The sequence below is a fragment of the Rattus norvegicus genome, chromosome 14, assembly GCF_021556685.1.
Source record: "Rattus norvegicus strain SHRSP/BbbUtx chromosome 14, alternate assembly SHRSP_T2T, whole genome shotgun sequence".
Taxonomy (NCBI): Eukaryota; Metazoa; Chordata; class Mammalia; order Rodentia; family Muridae; genus Rattus; species Rattus norvegicus.
The window spans coordinates 70404595-70429390 of record NC_141547.1 but is presented as its reverse complement, the minus strand read 5'-3'; the positions used below and the strand labels follow the sequence as shown (position 1 = coordinate 70429390).

Genomic DNA, 24796 nt, shown 5'->3' with positions numbered 1-24796 from the left:
GGCTATGCTGGAGAATGAGGTGAAATGGCATGGGAGACAAATAAGCTGCCTTAATTGATGAAAAACAACACAGGTGAGTTTTAGGAAAAAAGAACTTTACATCTTCCGGGTCAGTCAATAACATGATAAATACTCAAAAATGAACCAAACCATCAAATGACAATGCAATAGGAAAGGTGATCATATATAATCATCTGTGAAATGAATGGGCTATTTCTGCATGATTTCTAAGTTTCGAGAACTTTACATTTCTGTGGTTCCAGGGCCTTCGTATTTTACTTGATAGAAAATTCACCAGATTCCCAGAGAAATTGGGTCACATACAGAATTACTTCTGTAATTTCTACTTTTCTCAGCCCTTATGAATATGTACAACTTTGTGAGTATCAAGTTTGATTTAAACATTTCTAACTTATGGATACAAATACAAGTAGTTAGTTATCTATATCTATATCCATATCCATAACCATACCCACACCCCTATCATATCCATACTTATATGTAACTATAAATACCCTAATCTTTTGGGCAATCTCTGTGGAAAATTGTTAATGAACAATTCTTTGTTGGACACCACTGGTACACAACATTTAACTTAGTATTCCATTACATCACACACACACACACACACACACACACACACGCACGCGCACGCACGCACACGCACACGCACACACACATGCAACCTAAGTTTTGATTAGTCTGTTGGAAATTGTGAATGAAAACCCTTTCTGCAAAAACACTAGCTCAGTACCTTATTTGCATTATGAACACACACACACACACACACATACACACACACAAATTCAGTAGTAATAAAATGAACCATTCTTTCTTCTTTCTTTCCAACTGAGTTTATTTTTAACTCTCTCTCTCTCTCTCTCTCTCTCTCTCTCTCTCTCTCTCTCTCTCTCATACACACACTCACACACACACACACACACACACACACACGCGCGCATACAAGCTTAATATATTCTGCCTGTAAATAGAATGGACTGCTTCTATATCTCTAATAATAAGGGATTAAGGTGTGAGGGAGCTATGGTTTGACTATGTAATGCCCACCATGAATTCATATGTTGGAGGCGTGCGTTGGTCTTTGGAGAAGTGATTGGATCCTGAGAACTCTGATCTAATCAATGTATTTGCCTAGAGGTAAACTTTGGAGTGCAAAAAGGCCAAGAAGGAAATTTTCACAAGTTAACATAGTGATCAGGAAAATGGAAGTGTGGAAATTTTCAGAAGTTAATAGAGTGATTGTGAAAATAGAGGTGTGATCTCATTGGTTGAGCCGGTAACTACAGGTTGATTCGTGTAGAAGAGATGGTTATTGGCAGAGTGTGTCCTAGTTTTGTTTCTGTTTCTTTGATAAAACAGTATAACCAATAGCAATTTGGGGAGGCAAGGGTATATGTGACATACAGGTTATAGCCCATTGTCAAGAGAAGTCAGGGCAGGAACTCAAGCAGAAACCATGGGTAAGGCTATTAATGGTGTCTTTTTGTGGATACCTCAGTTTGCTTTCTTATACAGCCTAGAACCACCTGACTAGGGGTGGCACCAACCTCAATGAGCTGGGCCCTCCCTCTTCAATGATTGAAACATGCCCCCACAGACTTGCTTATGGGCCATCTGCTGGAGGCAGTTCCTCACCAAAGGTTCTCTCTACCCAGGTGACTCTAGTTGTGTCTAGTTGTCAAAATCTATCACCGAGGTACAAACTATTAATGGAATGCTCCCTGGACTGATATAGTGGCATTGTTAGGAGATGGTAAAAGTGGGAGGTGAGACATATTTGGGTGAAGTGGGTCATTGAAGATGCTTATTCTGTTTCCTGCCATTTCCTCAGTTCTCTCAGCTTCCTCTCTAATATGAGGAAATACGTTCCAGCTGCCATGATGTTATGCCTCACCATGGCCACTATGAACCGAACCGTCTGAATCCAGAAGCCAAATAAGTAATCCCTCTTTTTGAGTTGCCCTGTTGCGTGTTTACTCACAACAATAAAACACAGCTAACTATCTGACTACTATGAGGTTAGGCTCAGATAATCTTGACTTCTTCACAGCCCCTGACTGTACAATTGATGGTGAGAAAGTATTTCTTTAATAAAATGTAAGGCAGGTCCTCCAGAATCATCCCTGAACCTCTGTAAAAACACTGAACACTCTGGGAGTCCATGGTCTACACAGGTCACATAAGATTATTTTCTATTTGAATTGGGTAAAATAAACATTTGTTATTCTAGCATCTCACATCTCTATGGTGGAAACACATGCTAACTAAGGTCTCAGAAGGAGATTTATCCAGACTCTTACATTCATTATTCTTAAAGAGAAAAAAAAGGTACATTTTCTGTGCATAGTTTGGGCTGAAGCAGAGGTAACCATCACTTTATGAGAGGGTAAATGGGGACATAGTGGTATCTAGAGACAACGATACAGTGTTGAAAATACAAAGATTCATAATTACTTCCAGCTGTAGCATTAAGGGACCTTGGGAGAATCATCCTCTTCTTTCCCTTGACTCACACATATCTTGGCCTTGAGCCTATTCGAGCTTCTCTAAAATGAGCGTTAGAACTCCATTTGTTTTCTTGTGGTGTCCTTTACCCCTCTAGGTCCCTCAATCCTTCCCTTCATTCTTCCATAAGACTCCCCAAGCTCTGCCTATCGTTTGGCTGTGGGTAAACTGACCTGGGCTGACTGGGGCTCACAGAGACTGAACTACCAACCAAAGAGCATGTATGGGCTGGACCTGGCCTCCCTATACGTAAGTAGCAAATGTGAAGCTTGGGTTGCCTGTGGGTCCCCCAACAACCGAATCAAGCGTTGCCTCTGATTCTGTTGCCTGCCTGTGGATCACTTTCCCCTTGCTGGGCTGTCTTGTCTGGCCTCAGCAGGAGAGGATGTGCTTAGCTTCACCTTGACTTGATGAACCAGGGTGTATTGGTACCCGTGAGAGGCCTCATCGTCTCTGAGGAGAAGGGGAGAGGAGAGTGAGGGGAGAAGGGTAAGATGGTGGGACTGGATCATGTTGTCTCTAGACACCACTATGTCCTCATTTACCCTCTCATAAAGGGAGGGGGCTGTAATAAGACTGTAAAGTGAATGAGTGAATGAATGAATGAAAAATAAATAAATAAATAAATAAATAAATAAATAAATAAATTAAAAACAAGGATTGTCACTATTTGCAACATTGTAGTGATATTATGTTCTATTTGAATTGTATAAAATAAACGTTTGTTATTCTATCATCTTAAAAATATATCACTAAGGTAATAAAAAAATAATTCCATCCATGGCTGGGGTTAGAGAAAAACCTAAGTGCTTGAAAACTCTTAGGGCTCTGAGAACCCCAGTCCAGATCCCAGCACCCACATCCATGACTGTAACCCCAAAGGATCTGATGTCCCTTCTGAGCTATGTGGGTGCCTTAATACATGCTTACACACACACACACACACACACACACACACACACACACACACACACACAAATAATCTTTTTACAAAAGGCAGGTAGCTCAGTTTGTAGTAGCGAATCCATAACTCTCCCTCAAATAGCCTCCAAGACAATCTGAGACTCGAAGGGAATTTTCCTCCTCAGCGCTACATTTTTTTATCATGTGTCCTCAGGCACACTGATCGTGAGCCTGTTGCCTGCACTGCTTCACACCATTTAAAGTGCTCACACACCCCTTCCACCTAATGTAACCCCAGATCATTTCTAAAGAGACCAAAGGTGGGAAGCAGTTAGATTTCCAGATATTAATGATCCAGCATGTGGACAAAGCAAAAGGTTCAGCATTCAAAAGAATCAAGGAGAGCAAAATGAGTTTGAGAACTCTAGCCAGCCTGGAACCTGCCCTTTGCAAATGCTTAAAGAATTTACTTAAGCTCTCACTTCGTTCTAGTGTAAAAGGGAATGCTATTATTTATAATTACCATGCAAATTACATGAGAACTCAACAGGCTTAGCTAAATATACAAGAAAGAAGCTAATGCATAAAGTCTAGGGAAAATTGAATCCCAGACTATGTCTTTTTATATTTTAAGATGTTTTATACTATAAATAATATATACTCATGACAAAAAGAACAAAGACAAGAATTAGCAGTTTTTGTAATTACTCTTCATGAGTATATGTATCCTTGTGTTTCTACAAAGTATAAACATCTTAACTAAAATTGGACAATATTGAATACATTTTTAAATCTAACTTTTTCCACATAATATCTAATTATCAGTTCAGTTTAAACTGTACACTGTATCACCATTGTTTTTTTGTTTTGTTTTGTTTTGTTTCTTATGCAAGTCTCATTTTCCATCCATTGACTAGATGATAACTCTCATGAATTCAATCAGCTCTTGTTAGAAATATCAGTTATTTCTAATTTTTCCAAGAGCTATGAAAATAGTTCCAACCAGATCTTTGCCTTCCTTAAGGAATATCTGAATCAAGGTATATGCAAATTTCTTGTTAAAAATTTCAATGTATGGGTTCACAAATCCATCCTTACCTTTACTACACTGTGCGCCTCTTTTCACTGTCCTAAAAAGCTGGTTAGTATCATTCTCTGTACTTTAAAGCAAGGTTTTAAAGACTACTTTACTGCCTTTCCATCTCTTTACTGGTTCTCATGTCTTGGGTTCTCTCCTCAAAGGGAGGAACTTTTATCGGGATTTAGCATCAACTCAAACTGTGCTCAGGACCTTGAATTTCCTTCCACTCTGTCACCATGAATAATTTAATAGCCTAAGATTTCACCTCACACTCAAGTTGTGCCAATGACTTCCCTAGCCTAATCCATGGGAACAGATTTTGTCCTGGGATCTATGTTGGATAAACAGTGATCCCCCAAAACATGTTATTGAAGAATCTGAGACTGTGCCTTTATTTGGAAAAGAATATTTAAAAAGTTTGGACCCTTTAGATTAGCCAGTTTCTGCCTGCACCCAGAGCTGACCCTGAGTCACAGCTCTCTGCATCCAGATCCCCCTGGGAAAGAACTGGTCTCCCAGGAGTGCTGACACACAGACTTATAGGAGGGTCAAGCCTCTGTGCAAGACAGCAAGACCAACTAATACCAGAGATAACCAGATGTTGAGAGGCAAGTGCAAGAACATAAGCAACAGAATTAAGGCCACTTGGCATCTTCAGAACCCAGTTCTCCCACTACAGCAAGTCCATGATACCCCAAAACACCGGAAAAGCAAGATTCTGATTTAAAATCATATCTCATGATAATGTTAGATGACTTTAAGAAGGACATAAATAACTCCCTTAAAGAAATACAGGACCACCCGCCCGCGGATCCCGGCCCGCAGCAGCTCTCTGCTCCCAGACCCAGTGAGAGAGAGACCCAACCGCCTGGTCAGGTGGGCACTCCTGAGGCTGCAGAGCGGAAGAGACCACCAACACTGCTCACCCCTGCCCACATCCCTGGCCCAAGAGGAAACTGTATAAGGCCTCTGGGCTCCCGTGGGGGAGGGCCCAGGAGCGGCAGGACCCCTGCCACAGACACCGCCGGACCCTGAAGGAAACAGACCGGATAAACAGTTCTCTGCACCCAAATCCCGTGGGAGGGAGAGCTAAACCTTCAGAGAGGCAGACAGGCCTGGGAAACCAGAAGAGACTGCTCCCTGCACACACATCTCGGACGCCAGAGGAAAAAGCCAAAGACCATCTGGAACCCTGGTGCACTGAAGCTCCCGGAAGGGGCGGCACAGGACTTCCTGGTTGCTGCTGCTGCAGAGAGCCCCTGGACAGCACCCCACGAGCAAACCTGAGCCTCGGGACCACAGGTAAGACCAAATTTTCTGCTGCAAGAAAGCTGCCTGGTGAACTCAAGACACAGGCCCACAGGAACAGCTGAAGACCTGTAGAGAGGAAAAACTACACGCCCGAAAGCAGAACACTCTGTCCCCATAACTGACTGAAAGAGAGGAAAACAGGTCTACAGCACTCCTGACACACAGGCTTATAGGACAGTCTAGCCACTGTCAGAAATAGCAGAACAAAGTAACACTAGAGATAATCTGATGGCGAGAGGCAAGCGCAGGAACCCAAGCAACAGAAACCAAGACTACATGCCATCATCGGAGCCCAATTCTCCCACCAAAACAAACATGGAATATCCAAACACACCAGAAAAGCAAGATCTAGTTTCAAAATCATATTTGATCATGATGCTGGAGGACTTCAAGAAAGACATGAACACACTTAGGGAAGCACAGGAAAACATTAATAAACAAGTAAAAGCCTACAGAGAGGAATCGCAAAAATCCCTGAAAGAATTCCAGGAAAACACAATCAAACAGTTGAAGGAATTAAAAATGGAAATAGAAGCAATCAAGAAAGAACACATGGAAACAACCCTGGATATAGAAAACCAAAAGAAGAGACAAGGAGCTGTAGATACAAGCTTCACCAACAGAATACAAGAGATGGAAGAGAGAATCTCAGGAGCAGAAGATTCCATAGAAATCATTGACTCAACTGTCAAAGATAATGTAAAGCGGAAAAAGCTACTGGTCCAAAACATACAGGAAATCCAGCACTCAATGAGAAGATCAAACCTAAGGATAATAGGTATAGAAGAGAGTGAAGACTCCCAGCTCAAAGGACCAGTAAATATCTTCAACAAAATCATAGAAGAAAACTTCCCTAACCTAAAAAAAGAGATACCCATAGACATACAGGAAGCCTACAGAACTCCAAATAGATTGGACCAGAAAAGAAACACCTCCCGTCACATAATTGTCAAAACACCAAACGCACAAAATAAAGAAAGAATATTAAAAGCAGTAAGGGAAAAAGGTCAAGTAACATATAAAGGGAGACCTATCAGAATCACACCAGACTTCTCGCCAGAAACTATGAAGGCCAGAAGATCCTGGACTGATGTTATACAGACCCTAAGAGAACACAAATGCCAGCCCAGATTGCTGTATCCAGCAAAACTCTCAATTAACATTGATGGAGAAACCAAGATATTCCATGACAAAACCAAATTTACACAATATCTTTCTACAAATCCAGCACTACAAAGGATAATAAATGGTAAAGCCCAACATAAGGAGGCAAGCTATACCCTAGAAGAAGCAAGAAACCAATCGTCTTGGCAACAAAACAAAGAGAATGAAAGCACACAAACATAACCTCACATCAAATATGAATATAACGGGAAGCAATAATCACTATTCCTTAATATCTCTCAATATCAATGGCCTCAACTCCCCAATAAAAAGACATAGATTAACAAACTGGATACGCAACGAGGACCCTGCATTCTGCTGCCTACAGGAAACACACCTCAGAGACAAAGACAGACACTACCTCACAGTGAAAGGCTGGAAAACAACTTTCCAAGCAAATGGTCAGAAGAAGCAAGCTGGAGTAGCCATTCTAATATCAAATAAAATCAATTTTCAACTAAAAGTCATCAAAAAAGATAAGGAAGGACACTTCATATTCATCAAAGGAAAAATCAACCAAGATGAATTCTCAATCCTAAATATCTATGCCCCAAATACAAGGGCACCTACATATGTAAAAGAAACCTTACTAAAGCTCAAAACACACATTGCACCTCACACAATAATAGTGGGAGATTTCAACACCCCACTCTCATCAATGGACAGATCATGGAAACAGAAATTAAACAGTGATGTAGACAGACTAAGAGAAGTCATGAGCCAAATGGACTTAACGGATATTTATAGAACATTCTATCCTAAAGCAAAAGGATATACCTTCTTCTCAGCCCCTCATGGTACTTTCTCCAAAATTGACCATATAATTGGTCAAAAAACGGGCCTCAACAGAAATATAGAAATAATCCCATGCGTGCTATCAGACCACCACGGCCTAAAACTGGTCTTCAATAACAATAAGGGAAGAATGCCCACATATACGTGGAAATTGAACAATGCTCTACTCAATGATAACCTGGTCAAGGAAGAAATAAAGAAAGAAATTAAAAACTTTTTAGAATTTAATGAAAATGAAGATACAACATACTCAAACTTATGGGACACAATGAAAGCTGTGCTAAGAGGAAAACTCATAGCGCTGAGTGCCTGCAGAAAGAAACAGGAAAGAACATATGTCAGCAGCTTGACAGCACACCTAAAAGCTCTAGAACAAAAAGAAGCAAATACACCCAGGAGGAGTAGAAGGCAGGAAATAATCAAACTCAGAGCTGAAATCAACCAAGTAGAAACAAAAAGGACCATAGAAAGAATCAACAGAACCAAAAGTTGGTTCTTTGAGAAAATCAACAAGATAGATAAACCCTTAGCCAGACTAACGAGAGGACACAGAGAGTGTGTCCAAATTAACAAAATCAGAAATGAAAAGGCAGACATAACTACAGATTCGGAGGAAATTCAAAAAATCATCAGATCTTACTATAAAAACCTATATTCAACAAAATTTGAAAATCTTCAGGAAATGGACAATTTCCTAGACAGATACCAGGTATCGAAGTTAAATCAGGAACAGATAAACCAGTTAAACAACCCCATAACTCCTAAGGAAATAGAAGCAGTCATTAAAGGTCTCCCAACCAAAAAGAGCCCAGGTCCAGACGGGTTTAGTGCAGAATTCTATCAAACCTTCATAGAAGACCTCATACCAATATTATCCAAACTATTCCACAAAATTGAAACAGATGGAGCCCTACCGAATTCCTTCTATGAAGCCACAATTACTCTTATACCTAAACCACACAAAGACACAACAAAGAAAGAGAACTTCAGACCAATTTCCCTTATGAATATCGACGCAAAAATACTCAATAAAATTCTGGCAAACCGAATTCAAGAGCACATCAAAACAATCATCCACCATGATCAAGTAGGCTTCATCCCAGGCATGCAGGGATGGTTTAATATACGGAAAACCATCAACGTGATCCATTATATAAACAAACTGAAAGAACAGAACCACATGATCATTTCATTAGATGCTGAGAAAGCATTTGACAAAATTCAACACCCCTTCATGATAAAAGTCCTGGAAAGAATAGGAATTCAAGGCCCATACCTAAACATAGTAAAAGCCATATACAGCAAACCAGTTGCTAACATTAAACTAAATGGAGAGAAACTTGAAGCAATCCCACTAAAATCAGGGACTAGACAAGGCTGCCCACTCTCTCCCTACTTATTCAATATAGTTCTTGAAGTTCTAGCCAGAGCAATCAGACAACAAAAGGAGATCAAAGGGATACAGATCGGAAAAGAAGAGGTCAAAATATCACTATTTGCAGATGACATGATAGTATATTTAAGTGATCCCAAAAGTTCCACCAGAGAACTACTAAAGCTGATAAACAACTTCAGCAAAGTGGCTGGGTATAAAATTAACTCAAATAAATCAGTTGCCTTCCTCTATACAAAAGAGAAACAAGCCGAGAAAGAAATTAGGGAAACGACACCCTTCATAATAGACCCAAATAATATAAAGTACCTCGGTGTGACTTTAACCAAGCAAGTAAAAGATCTGTACAATAAGAACTTCAAGACACTGAGGAAAGAAATTGAAGAAGACCTCAGAAGATGGAAAGATCTCCCATGCTCATGGATTGGCAGGATTAATATGGTAAAAATGGCCATTTTACCAAAAGCAATCTACAGATTCAATGCAATCCCCATCAAAATACCAATCCAATTCTTCAAAGAGTTAGACAGAACAATTTGCAAATTCATCTGGAATAACAAAAAACCCAGGATAGCTAAAGCTATCCTCAACAATAAAAGGACTTCAGGGGGAATCACTATCCCTGAACTCAAGCAGTATTACAGAGCAATAGTGATAAAAACTGCATGGTATTGGTACAGAGACAGACAGATAGACCAATGGAATAGAATTGAAGACCCAGAAATGAACCCACACACCTATAGTCACTTGATTTTTGACAAAGGAGCCAAAACCATCCAATGGAAAAAAGATAGCATTTTCAGCAAATGGTGCTGGTTCAACTGGAGGGCAACATGTAGAAGAATGCAGATCGATCCATCCTTATCACCCTGTACAAAGCTTAAGTCCAAGTGGATCAAGGACCTCCACATCAAACCAGACACACTCAAACTAATAGAAGAAAAACTAGGGAAGCATCTGGAACACATGGGCACTGGAAAAAATTTCCTGAACAAAACACCAATGGCTTATGCTCTAAGATCAAGAATCGACAAATGGGATCTCATAAAACTGCAAAGCTTCTGTAAGGCAAAGGACACTGTGGTTAGGACAAAACGGCAACCAACAGATTGGGAAAAGATCTTTACCAATCCTACAACAGATAGAGGCCTTATTTCCAAAATATACAAAGAACTCAAGAAGTTAGACCGCAGGGAAACAAATAACCCTATTAAAAAATGGGGTTCAGAGCTAAACAAAGAATTCACAGCTGAGGAATGCCGAATGGCTGAGAAACACCTAAAGAAATGTTCAACATCTTTAGTCATAAGGGAAATGCAAATCAAAACAACCCTGAGATTTCACCTCACACCAGTGCGATTGGCTAAGATCAAAAACTCAGGTGACAGCAGATGCTGGCGAGGATGTGGAGAAAGAGGAACACTCCTCCATTGTTGGTGGGATTGCAGACTGGTAAAACCATTCTGGAAATCAGTCTGGAGGTTCCTCAGAAAATTGGACATTGAACTGCCTGAGGATCCAGCTATACCTCTCTTGGGCATATACCCAAAAGATGCCTCAACATATAAAAGAGACACGTGCTCCACTATGTTCATCGCAGCCTTATTTATAATAGCCAGAAAATGGAAAGAACCCAGATGCCCTTCAACAGAGGAATGGATACAGAAAATGTGGTACATCTACACAATGGAATATTACTCAGCTATCAAAAACAACGAGTTTATGAAATTCATAGGCAAATGGTTGGAACTGGAAAATATCATCCTGAGTGAGCTAACCCAATCACAGAAAGACATACATGGTATGCACTCATTGATAAGTGGCTATTAGCCCAAATGCTTGAATTACCCTAGATCCCTAGAACAAACGAAACTCAAGACGGATGATCAAAATGTGAATGCTTCACTCCTTCTTTAAATGAGGAAAAAGAATACCCTTGGCAGGGAAGGGAGAGGCAAAGATTAAAACAGAGACTGAAGGAACACCCATTCAGAGCCTGCCCCACATGTGGCCCATACATATACAGCCACCCAATTAGACAAGATGGATGAAGCAAAGAAGTGCAGACCGACAGGAGCCGGATGTAGATCGCTCCTGAGAGACACAGCCAGAATACAGCAAATATAGAGGCGAATGCCAGCAGCAAACCACTGAACTGAGAATAGGTCCCCTATTGAAGGAATCAGAGAAAGAACTGGAAGAGCTTGAAGGGGCTCGAGACCCCATATGTACAACAATGCCAAGCAACCAGAGCTTCCAGGGACTAAGCCACTACCTAAAGACTATACATGGACTGACCCTGGACTCTGACCTCATAGGTAGCAATGAATATCCTAGTAAGAGCACCAGTGGAAGGGGAAGCCCTGGATCCTGCTAAGACTGAACCCCCAGTGAACTAGACTGTTGGGGGGAGGGCGGCAATGGGGGGAGGGTTGGGAGGGGAACACCCATAAGGAAGGGGAGGGGGGGAGGGGGATGTTTGCCCGGAAACAGGGAAAGGGAATAACACTCGAAATGTATATAAGAAATACTCAAGTTAATAAAAAAATAAAAAATAAAAAATAAAAAAAAAAAAAAAAAGAAAAAAAGAAATACAGGACCACACAGGGAAACAAATAGAAGCCCTTAAAGAGGAAACTCAAAAATCCCTTAAAGAATTACAGGAAAACACAAACAAAGAAATTGACCAAAACCATCCAGGATCCAAATATGGAAATAAAACAATAAAGAAATCACAAAGGATTATCTTCATCCCTGGAGATAGAAAACCTAGGAAAGAGATCAGGTTTTATAGATGCAAGCATCATCAACAGAGTACAAGAGATAGAAGAGAGAATCTCAGGGGCAGAAGATACCATAGAAAACATTGACACAATAATCAAAGAAAATCCAAAATGCAAAAAGCTCCTAACCCAAAACATCCAAGAAATCCAGGACACAATGAGAAAATCAAACCTAAAGAAAATAGGTATAAAAGAAAGTAAAGATTCACAACTTAAAGGGCCAGTAAATATCTTCAACAAAATTAAAGAAGTAAACTTTCCTAATCTAATGAAAGAGATGCCCATAAGCATACGAGAAGCCTACAGAACTCTAAATGGATTGGAACAGAAAAGAAATTCCTCCCATCATATAATAGTCAACACACCAAATCCACTAAACAAAGAAAGAATATTAAAAACAGTAAGAGAAAAGGTCAAGTAACATATAAGGGAAGACCTATCAGCATTACACCAGACTTCTCAACAGAGATTGAAAGCCAGAAGATCCTGAGCAGATGTCATACAGACCCTAAGAGAACACAAATGCCAGGCTACTATATCCAGCAAAACTCTCAATAACCACAGGTGGAGGAACGAAGATATTCCATGACAGAACCAAATTTATGCAATATCTTTCCACAAATCCAGCCCTAGAAAGGTTAATAGATAGAAAACTCCAATAAAACAAGAGAAGTTACACTCTAGAAAAAGCAAGAAAGTAATCTTCTTCCAACTAACCCAAAAGAAGATAGCCACACAAACATAATTCCACTTCTAAAAACAGAAATAATAGGAAACAACAATCACTGGTCCCTAACATCTCTCAACATCAATGGACTCAATTCCCCCCAAAACAGGGGACTAGCAGACTGGATACATGAACAGGACCCAACATTTTGCTGCATACAGAAAATGCACCTCAGTGACAATGACAGACACTTATCCAGGGTAAAAGGCTGGGGAAAAGTTTCCAAGCAAATGGTCTCAAGAAACAAGCTGAAGTAGCCATTCTAATATTCAATAAAATTGACTTTCAACCAAAAGTTATCAAAAAAGATGAGGCAGGACACTTCATATTCATCAAAGGAAAAATCTGCCAATATGAACTCTCAATTCTGAATATCTATGCTTCAAATGCAAGGATACCCAAATATATGAAAGACACTTTACTAAAACTCAAAGCACACATTGCATCTCACACAATAATATTGGGAGACTTCAACACCCCGCTCTCATCAGTGGACAGATCTTGGAAACAGAAACTAAACAGAGACACCATGAAACTAACAGAAATTATGAACCAAATGGATTTAACAGATATCTATAGAACATTCCATCCCAAAAGAAAAGAATGTACCTTCTTCTCAGTACCTCATGGTACCTTCTCCAAAGTTGACCATATAATCAGTCACAAAACAGGCCTCAACAGATACAAGATGATAGAGATAATCCCATGCATCCTATCAGATAACCATGGACTAAAGCTAGCCTTTGATAACAACCAAAACAACAGAAGCCCATATACACATGGAAGTTGAACAATGCTCTACTCAATGATAACTTGGTCAAGAAAGAAATAAAGAAAGAAATTAAAGACTTTTTAGAATTTAATAATAATGAAGGGACAACATACCCAAACTTATGGATCACAATGAAAACAGTGCTAAGAGGAAACTCAGCTTGGAGTGCCTCCAAAAAGAAACTGGAGAGAACATTCAATAGCATCTTGACAACATACCTGAAAGTTCTAGAACAAAAAGAAGCAAATACACGCAAGAGTAGATATCTGGAAATAATCAAACTCAGGGCTGAAATCAACCAAGTAGAGACAAAAAGGACTATACAAAGAATCAACAAAACTAGGAGCTGGTTCTTTGAGAAAATCAACAAGATAGATAAATCCTTAGCCAGACTGACCATAGGGCACAGAGACATTATCCAAATTAACAAAATCAGAAATGAAAAGGGAGACATAATAACAGGAACTGAGGAAATCAAAAAAAAAGTCATCAGATCTTATTTAAAAAGCCTATACTCAACAAAACTGGAAAATCTGGATGAAGTGGAAAATTTTCTAGACAGATACCAGGTACCAAAGTTAAGTCAGGATCAAATAAACCATCTAAACAGTCCCATAACTCCTAAAGAAATAGAAGCATTCATTAAAAGTCTCTCAAACTAAAGAAGCCCAGGACCAGATGGGTTTAGTGCTGAAATCTATCAGACCTGCATAGAAGACCAAATACAATACTGTCCAAACTATTCCACAAAATAGAAACAGAAAGAAAACTATTTAATTCATTCTTTGAAGTCACAATTACGCTTATACCTAAACCACACAGACCCAACAATGAAAGAGAACTTTAAACCAATTTCCCTTATAAATATCAATGCCAAAATACTCAATAAGATTCTCACAAACTGAATCCACGAACACATCAAAATGATCATCTATCATGATCAAGTAGGCTTCATCCCAGAGATTCAAGAATGGTTCACCATATGGACATACATCAACGCAATCCACTATATAAACAACTCAAAGAAAAAAACCACATGATCATCTCATTAGATGCTGAGAAAGCATTTGATAAAATTCAACACCCCTTCATGTTAAAAGTCTTAGAAAGATCAGAAATTCAAGGCATCTTTTGTGATTGGGTTACCTCACAATTACACTTAAACCTAAACCACACAGACCCAACAAAGAAAGAGAACTTCAGACTAATTTCCCTTATAATGACCTCAAGGAATACCCAGAGCCACTAAATACTGAAGACAAAAAGGGGGGCTTAAGGGAATACATGTCTGCTGTTTTCAGCCCCTATATTTTGGTAATTACTGCATCCCTTTAAAACCTATACAGGAACCTATAAGAAAGCCCTGTCCTGAGTGGTTCTTAGTCACTAAGGGATTGTTAACAAGCAAAGGCCACAGCAGTTGATAACCTTCTTGGTTAGCCTATCTCACTCGTTAGGTGTGTATTGAGTACATACAAGTCTTGTTCTAGGTGCACAAAATGGAGACAAAAGTGAAGAAGATACACTCATTTCCTTTGAGAAACAAACATTAGATAAATAGCCACTATATTGCCTATTTCCTGCTATAGGCTGATTATATAGGTTAAGTCCATATAGAGTAGCAAGTGTAAAGCTTGCCTTGCCCTAATAGTTGATGGGGCTTTGGAGGATTCAATCAACTGTTGCCAACCAGGCTCCTGTCAGACTGAATTTCCTTGACATCTACTCTAAAGCAGCTTGTGCCTGTGCCCATAGCTCTTGGTTGGACTCATCTGATTCTACATCAACCTACTCTGACTTTCTTTATGTCTAAAACTCGTTCATTCTATCTCCAAGTCTCCATGGTCATGCACAGAGCCAAGTAATGAGCTAGTTTTAGCATCTGGCCTCATGTAAGTGCCCATCTGAGTCCAAGTCACCACATTCATTCATTTAGATTTGTTTATTTAGCACATATTATTTTCCAGTCTCTGATAGTTCAGAAACTAGTAAAATGTAATGGTTGTATTGAAGATGCTTGTCATCTACATTTGATTCCTTAGGGTGCCATAATAAAATCCTATAGAACGGAGAGCTTGAGTAATAGAAATGTATCTTCTCAGCATTCTGGAGATAAGTGCAAGCACACGGTGCTGGAGGGCTAGGTCTGGTGATGCATTGAGTGGTAGAAAATCACCTTATCTACTTATATAGAACCATACATCCTTTTCTCTCAGCCTGCATTCTTTTGGCTCTCCTCTTCCATCTATCAGGATACTAATTACCTCACTGAACTAAGGTCCTGTCCTTCTAATCTCACAGAAACTTAATTGTCTCCTCAAAGGCTCTTTTTCTCCAAATACAATCACAACAGCCTCGAAATGAAGTCCTAATTGCCATGGTTGTCTTCCTCTCACTGTAAATAAACACCATGATCAAAGCAACTTGGAGAGAAAATGGTTTATTTATTTCGAATTACAACGTACAGTCAACCATGAAAAGAAGTCAGGGTAAGAACTCGAGGTAGGAACCTGAGTCAGGAACTGAAGCAGAAGCCATCGAGGAGTTCCCTTCCTTACTCCTGACTTACCCCTCATGGTTTGCTCATTTTGCTTTTTATACAACTTTGGACCATCTGTCCAGTGGTGGCACTGCCCACAGTAGGCTGGGCCCTTGGTCTTCAATCATTAAAATGAAAAAGGTCCCATAGGCATAGCCAGTTTTAGGGTGATCTTTTATCAGTTTACACTCCATCTTCCTAGATGATTCTAGTTTGTGTCAAGTTGACAAAAGCTAACCATTCTACTAATAAAATATGAAGCTTGATGGCAAGAATGTCAGAAGACAGTCTACAACCCAAGACAGTCATGCCACCATCTAAGTTAAAAGGGCAAGCCTAATAACAGACAACTGCTTTGCAATAGGACAAATACCATAAAGGTGTGGTTACCTCTGTGGTGAAGCATCTCACCCATCCAGGTGGATCTTGAAAGAAGACAAAGTGTAATTCACAGGGCTGGATGGAGACAGAAAAATCTAAGTGGAGAGAATGATTTCTGTGAAGCACCTTTATAAAGCAGCAGCATCTGAAGGTGGGTGGCCAATCATTCAGAGTGACCAACAGAAAGTGGCTCTGAGTTCCATGAAGCGTCATGCTGTGTTCTCCCGGAGCCCTTGTTCCTCGGTCACAGCCCAATTGCCATTGCTATAGTAATCATAACTTCTCTTTCTCCAATCAAAATACTTACGCCTTAGAGGATTTACGTATTTCATAAAGCACTTTAGACTTTGCACACAATTGTTCCATATGACTTGTCCCTCAGTTGCTCCAGTGGAGGACACGCATCGCTATTCGCCTCTGTAAGACAAAACTGAGATTCTAATGATAACAAGAGTACCCTAGCTAACAGATGTACTGTTAAAGACCTGACTCGCCCAAAGGCTGGGTTAGAGGTAGCTTAGGGATGAAACCCAGATCATCTTTTGGACTTAACTGCTTCCTCAGGATTTTTGTGACTTGTGTTCTTCTCTGCTATTTGTTTCAGATGTCACACTTCTCCAGTCATGCATCTATGCAGTCACATCTTGACAGTTTTCTGAAATAACATGTTAATCAAAAGAAAAAAAAAAGTATCTCTCAGAAAGCCCAGAGAGCTTGAGTGTTGGGGTTAAGGTCTTTTTTTTTTTTTTTTTTTGTGCCTAGAAGGCCTGTCAAAGCCCATTGACTCACACATCTGCCTCATACAGAGGCAACCCAGAGGGAAGCCCATGGGGATACTTTGCCAAAAGGAGCAAATTAAAGCACTTGTAAGTCAGGAAATGCCAAGTAATGCTTTTCTGTGGTGTTAACTTACAGACCAAAGTAGACCAAATAGTAATTTACCTACAGAGCCTCTCCTGCTTCCCAGAATCCTCCACTGGACCTTTGTGTGGGTTGCCAAGGCAACAGTAACTACTGCCACTATGGCAATTTTTAGTTTCAATCACACATTTTTGTATTGACTTGGCTGAAAGTTTGACACAGAAAACTTGAAGTCAGTGGAAAGAAAAAGGAAAAAAGTTCCTCCACTTGTAGCGAAACTCTGGTCCACCATCTTGGGTTGGAATTTTTGCAAAAGTCTTCTCTCCTACATGACTTCCTCATACAATCAGTGGGATATAAAATAATTGAACTTTCATTCTTATGGCTTGGGTGTCAGAGTGACCCGTATAGAGTACAATTCCAACCCTAAAATTATGTCTAAACTTGACTAGTTTGGGCAAGCTCATGCTTCACACTCATTTACCTTTCCAACCTCATATTTCTTAGTCTTTGCACATTCTGTCTGTTCCAGGAACATGGACTGTAACAGGAATTAGGGAACATTTATAGAACACACCATGTTCTTTTATATTTCTGAGTATTCTATACCGGGCAGTCCATCATCCATCTCTGCTTAGAGCACTACTTTGCATAGCCTTGTCTCTGAAGCTAAATTACTCTCTCTCTCTCCTACATACAACCTATCCCAAGTCTTTCAGAAGCCCCTCCCACCATGAGCCCCAGGGTATTTTTCCCATAAACTGTGATTCAATATTTACTATTGAAATGCATGATTCTATCCCCTCATCTTGGTTGAGTGACATCTAGTTAGAACAACTGTGTGCTCGTGTAGGTGCTAAGCACATAATTAACATTATTGTCAAATAAAAATACAATAAACTCTGATTCATAAACACCATTGATGTGATGTATGTACTATGTGTCAAATGCTGTCATGGGAGCTTCTATATATTTTTCACTTAATTCTACAACAATCCAGTGAAATCATGCTCCAAATTGCACTGGTACGTCCCATCTTCCAAATCCATGCAATAGAATAAATAAATCAGCATGCTAAACTAAAAGCAATATCACATGCTTGATGATCAACTGAAGAGTCATTTTGGCGTTACTGCCATGTAGCGGTTGAATAGCAAAGAGTAAAGGTAAACTGAGAGAAGCTAGAACCAAGGAATTTACAAGGTGGGAGATTATGAGCTAGAATCGGAGGTCAGAAAGATGCGATGTAGAGTCAAAGAGGGAACTGGAGTTACAAAGACAAATATACAGAACCCAGAGTCGGCAGGGTAAGAGTTTTCAGATGGCCTCAGAGCTAAGAAAACAATGTAGGAGATTAAAGCAAGTCTCACCATTCCACTCAAAACTTCTTTTCCAGTTTCACAGTCACATGATCCTCCGGGTCTAACTTCTATTTCTCTCCTGATAATGATCTATGTACATGAAGCATTGTACATTGACTGATGTCCACAGTAGGATACAATGATGCATACATGGTGAAAATGGCAGTTGACCCTAGACTTCTAAGCAGATGCTATCACAGGACCTTGACAGGCTCAATTTCAGGAGTAGGGAGGAGTCTGAAAATCATTTCCAGATGGCAGGAATGTGAGGAAAAGCTGAAAAGTTGTATTGTTATGTGAAATCATCTCTTCTTACAAGTCAGAGTCATGTGCAAAACTGCTTAAGACATTATATAAAACCCAGCTAAGTCATCATCCTATGGAGATTTCTGAAACATGCATTCTGGGGCCCCTCTCCAAAAATGTCTGACTTAGTAGGCCTTAGTAGATCTGAAATGTCTGCAGTTTCTGCAAGCTCCCAGGCAGTGCTACACTGCCATCACTCAGAAGAACACCAAGCTGCAAGCTACAGCCAGTCCCAGATATCCTGCTTGGTACCTTGATCCCGAAACCTAAAGAAAGGTTGTAAGAACAGGAGACAGCACATCAGATCCTGGTCCCAGAAAAGCACTTACCGTTTACTCTGGTGAGTCTCGTAGGGAAGGCACTTCAGAATAAAAGATAGAGGACAACAGACCTCTAAAAGAAAGCTTCTCCATTCCATTGTCAACATAGAAAGTGTTCAAGAAGCTAAAAGGTGGACTTACACTCAGCTGCAAATTGGAGAGTCCCAGACATTGGAAGATGAGATGGGAAAGGGATGAGTAAAGAACCTGATATACATTGGTGTGGAAAAGTAAAGACCAAACAGTGGCTCACTAACAATCTTCCACATGAGAGCAGGACTTCTGGGGAGATGGTGAACAGCTGCTCTCTGTTCCCAGAGAGGCTCAGCTAATAGAACCTGAGCTTTCAAAACAGCAGGCGAGGTTGAAGTAGAGAGGGAACTCTGGTACCTACCAGCTGTGAAAGGGAGGTGTTGATTGCCATGGGACCCTCCATCTTTCAGAGCTCTAAATCACATAAGTGATGGGCTCTCAGTGTTCAGGGGCCCACCCCTGTTAGTGTTTTTCAAAGTGCAACACTCCAACTACTGGTGAAGAAGGTTTGCATGCATGGATAGTAAATGATACGAACATTTCCTTTTTACCTCAGTTCTCTTTAGTACTTGCATGTGTCAAGGAGAAAGTCTCCCTGATGTGCTGACATTTCTCACCCTGTAGCCCTTGTTCACGCCTCTTTAATGGATACAGAGAAGACCTAAGTTGGATGATTTGCAGCAGACACCAGACTGATCAGCACTGTGTTATGTTATGATTATTTTTATGGGTTCCTTTATGACACATGATGCTAGCTTTTCATTCATCAGAGAAATAGTAATTTTCCTTTTGAGGCCATAGTCCATGGAGTTGTAGAGAATAAAAAGTAAAAATACTGATAGGTGATAACCATAACAAAAATTGTGCAAATGGTCCCTAGAAGGATAACATTTTGGAACACTGATCAGTTCTAAGCCTCTCATTTCTATATGAGAATCCTGAGGCTTGGAAAGTTCAAAAACCTCCTTAATTTCATTCATCTCACACACATAGAACTTAGTGGCTAAAGATGGGCTTGCCCAGGAGATGGGGAATGGAGCATGTTGACTATTTAAGGTGCATCTGTAGCAGCCCCCCACTCAAGAAGTGTCTGGTCAACTTCAGGCTGTGGTTGATAGAGACCTGCCTGAAATGACCCAGTCCTTATGCAGAATACTTCTTGTTCTCAAAGCGAAGTGTCATATAAGGCCATACTTCAGTAAGCTTTACAAGGTCTCCACTTTGTAAAAGTATAAAGGACACCATACCATGTTCTGCCACTGCTTCTCCTAATCTTCATACTACTGGTTTAGTAGCCAAAAAGCAACATCAGTTTTCTCATTGAATTTATGCTACTTTAAACAAAACAAACTCACTTAAATGTAACTTGGACAACTTCTTCTTCTTCTTCTTCTTCTTCTTCTTCTTCTTCTTCTTCTTCTTCTTCTTCTTCTTCTTCTTCTTCTTCTTCTTCTTCTTCTTCTTCCCCCTCCTCCTCCTTCTCCTCTTCCTCTTCCTCTCTGAATTAGCCCTCATTATAAACTATTATTCAGCATGGGCCAAAGTTATATGCTTTTTTTCTTGGCAGTTTATATTTTTCAAGCATATCAAGGTTTTCCTCATTAAGAGGGTGAGAATGCTTCATAATTGGCATACTCAAATATACTAGTTTCACCAGAGGGTTGTGTTCTTAGTAGGCATACATAAGCATTTAAAAGCAGGTAATGTTGCTTAGAAGATGTATGTTCTCCTTGAAATTGGGTTCAAACCATTCTGATGCATGTTTACCTATCATTCAGCTACCACTAAATGTAAGCTTCAACCTAGGATATGACTAAATAACCACAAACTCCTGGGTGACGTGGTCAAATTAGTAAATTTTTGCTATAAGCATATTAATGATATATAATCAATATAAATGCAGTAAATTTTTTGAAATTATTAGAAAGCCTTCAAGTTCAGTGCAATAAGAATTACATTTGCAGTCAGCCTGCCAGAGATATTTCAGAAACGTGTGATTTCTAGCCTCTGGTCATGTAAACTTGCAGCATTCATCGTATTGTACAAATAGATCAGTCAGTAAAGTAAAGGTTGCTCCCAGAAATAATAGCTGCATAAAGGTGTTCGGTTCCCCAGCAAATTAAAGATTGCTGCCTCACTCTCGCTTTCCACAGTGAGCCGCACACTGCAGCAACCTATTAATGGCATCGTTAGTTTCAAGGAGGCGGCGAGCATCCATGGAATGCGGATCTTAATGTACAGAAATAGATACTCATCTCCTCTCCAGCAATGCAACAGTCGTAATGCAATAAGCTTTGCAAAATGAAAACCCTGCCCTAATGAAAGTTTCCCCTTTCACTGAAATAAGAAAAGGCTGCCACAGAGTCAAGGCTCTTCATTTACATGAATGATCTCACAGCCCCACTAGAAATGTATAGTTAAGCCTGGGGATTATTTTCTGGAAATGTTAATGTGAAACTACCTGCAGAATACATTGAGCTGTGGATAATATAAACCAATAGACATTGAGAAAAACTTTTCCTGAAAATGGAACTTATAAATATTTATTTTAAAGGGTCAATAGGCTAACTTTTCCGCTGCTGTAGAAAATGTATCACTACCAAGTAGAGTAGCTGAAGCTAAAGAAAATCAGTATTTCAAAATCTGTAGTATGTTAGGTCAGGTTGTTGAATGTAGGTACAGCAGACTTCAGTCCCGTGTTCGAGAAATGGATTGTGTAGTCAACTAAACTGCCCTTGGGAACAATGTGTCAGTGTGTGTGTGTGTGTGTGTGTGTGTGTGTGTGTGTGTGTGTGTGTGGCAGCTCTCTACAAGGATAAAAATACCTCCTAGCAAAGAAAATGGATGGATATTTTTCCTAGTGAAACTGAAATATAATATAATTATAATTCTGAATTATAATTGAATATAAGTGAATATAATATAAAACAAACCCCCTGACACTGTGAAAATGCAACCCATACAGGTTGACCTGTGTGGTCAGCCCAAATGTGGTAACTATTGTCCAAATACCAGAAAGAAACAAGGCTCATGTTGAAGAAGTGCATCCATGGGCTGTCACAATGTCTCAAGTCATAAAGGACACAGGAAGAGGTCAATCGCCAGGGCCTAAAAGTGGAAAGAGAGAACTGCCTACTGCAAGATGTTCTATGACCTCACACTCATTTTGTTACATGTATTTACACACACACACAGAGGCATGCATACAGGTACATACATGTACACACATGCACACATGTGTGTACACGTAATCAATAATATATTTTTATTTATTCATATGTGTGTGGATGTCTAGTAAGTGGTATCTGTCACATGTGTGCAAGGTTCCTATAAACACCAGGAGTTGTTATCAGATCCCCCAGACCTAAAGTTACAAGTGCTTGTGAGTTGCCCAAAATGGATACTAGGAATTGAACCAGGGGCCTCTGGAAGAATAACATGCTCTTAACAACTGAGTCATATCTCTAGCCCAAATTAATATAATACTTTGTAACTGCATCCATGCACTTTTCCAATGACAGAATTGCCCACCAAGAGGAGAGATTTGTGTTCTCAAAGTATGAATACAGACTGACTTGTGGCTTATGCTTAGAGCCACATTATCCTAGATCCAATCCTAAGCCCTAAGAGCTCTTGTATGCTTGTCCTTTTCCTTGTGTAACAATAAGTCCTGGTATGAGAAAGCCCAAACCATCCCACCGGAAGGTGAGGGATCAAAGAGAGGAAAGTTAAGCCAACTCAGACCATCCCAGACTAACGAGATCCCAGGCATAATCAGCCTATTCTAGGCTGTAAACTAACAAGTCCATTACCTCATGGGCAATCACCAATGGTGGTTGTTCGTAGACACTGATTTGGGGTGATAGTTCATACGACAAAATTTGCTACATCTTGTAACAAGTTCAAAGCTAAAGAAAGGGTCAACATTTGCGTTTGATGTCAGGCAGATGGATTGTACTTCAGAAGACATGACACTAAATCTGAAAGGCTTAAGGTATCATGAAAAAGTCGGGATGCATCCCTCCTAAAGGCCACATGGCTCGTGTTGAGAGACAGAGAGGCAGCAGCCACTGGCAAAAAGAGATTTTTCTGAAGTTTGCTACAGCAGCGCTAATGGGGTAATTGCAGGATAGAAGGAAAAGAAATGGACTCTTTGGAGTTGAAGTGGGATGGACATCTTCTATAACCTGTTAACCTTTCTTCGTCCTCAAGAAGGGCAATGAAAGCCGTTCCCCACCAGCACCCACTGGTCTCCTTGTCAACCAGATGCATTCAATAAAAGAAATTTTCTCCAAGTTACTTGGATTAGTATAAACATATCCTAAACATGACAGACCCACTCGTACATGTTGCTCAATATAATCTTCCCGAATCTCACTCACCATCTTTGAGCTTGACTGTGTGAGTGATATTAATATTATTATGCTGTCAGTCTTTTGATCACTTACAAATTTTTAAGCCATGTTTTAAAATAATGCACTGTAATGTATGCTTAAAAGAGTATGATAACCAGGACCAGCCAGACACTTGGTAGAGAGTGGGCCAAGTGGCAGCACTTAATGAAGCATGTGCTGTCAATACTCAGCCAAGGCTGAGATCTACTGATCTGCATTTCCTCTATTGATCTCACCCAATGGCAAAGTCCTCAGTACAGATTTACTTTTTCTCTGAACCATCAAGTCCGCCTGGTTTTCTTAACAAGACCTGGAATTTCTCTTCTTCCAGATTTCCTTTTATCCTTTTTCTTAAACAGTGTGTTTTTTTAGGCTTTGGAAATGATTTCCATTTAATTTCAGCCTCATTAATAACAATTATTTAGGCCCAATTATGAGCTCAGTTGGTTCCTCTGCTCATCTGCGTGTTATTTTTGACCTCTTCTGTGAGGAGTTAATGTGCCAATTGACATATTTTCAGCAAGGAACGGGAGTGGTTTGTAAGATGGTGGTGTTTTCTGTCTCATACCTATAAGCCATGGACACAGTTTCTTCCCAAGTTGGAAATGTTGGCGCTTTCACTGTCTCATCAAGGTACCAGGTCACCTAGCTTGTGCTTCTGCTATGCTCAGCATGCCACTGAGTCCCATCATGGTTTTAACATGGCAGTGGCATTTTCTCAATGTCTCCTTCAGGAAAATAGCACCTGGGAGAAGAAAAGATGCCTATTCCCATAGGGCTCAAGGAAAACCTTCTCCAAAACCCTAGCTCAACTCCCAAATGGCTTTGTCACTTAAGAAAAACTGCCATTCCTTTTAAGCCTGAATGGCAGTTTGGGTGGTACATTAGCCTAGGTTACACATGATTCTTGGGATGTCTTCTTTTTTTTTATTTTTCTTTTTTCTTTTTTTCAGAGCTGGGGACCGAACCCAGGGCCTTGCGTTTGCTAGGCAAGCGCTCTACCACTGAGCCTAATCCCCAACTTGGGATGTCTCCTTAATCATTGATCCACTTCAGCCAAAATCTTGAAAGTGGCTTTGAAAAAGTGATTTTTAACTTTTTTTTTAATCTTCTGTATATATAAATGTGAGTGCAGAGGGTACGGAG

General features: G+C 40.0%; 1 long non-coding RNA gene across 5 annotated transcripts in view; it reads right to left on the bottom strand.

Moving 5' to 3' along the window:
- The window catches only part of LOC120096620 (uncharacterized), a 134530-nt gene that overhangs the window by 14057 nt on the left and 95677 nt on the right, over positions 1–24796 (bottom strand). For 3 of the 5 annotated variants that reach the window (XR_015637457.1, XR_015637458.1, XR_015637456.1), the window contains 2 exons: positions 16683–16805; positions 16385–16450 (listed from right to left, as the gene is read on the bottom strand). This is a non-coding gene — a long non-coding RNA (uncharacterized LOC120096620). Of the gene's footprint in view, positions 1–16384; positions 16451–16682; positions 16806–16928; positions 17031–18606; positions 18874–24796 lie in introns of all 5 variants that reach the window. The other 2 variants (XR_015637455.1, XR_015637454.1) reach the window with 2 other exon arrangements.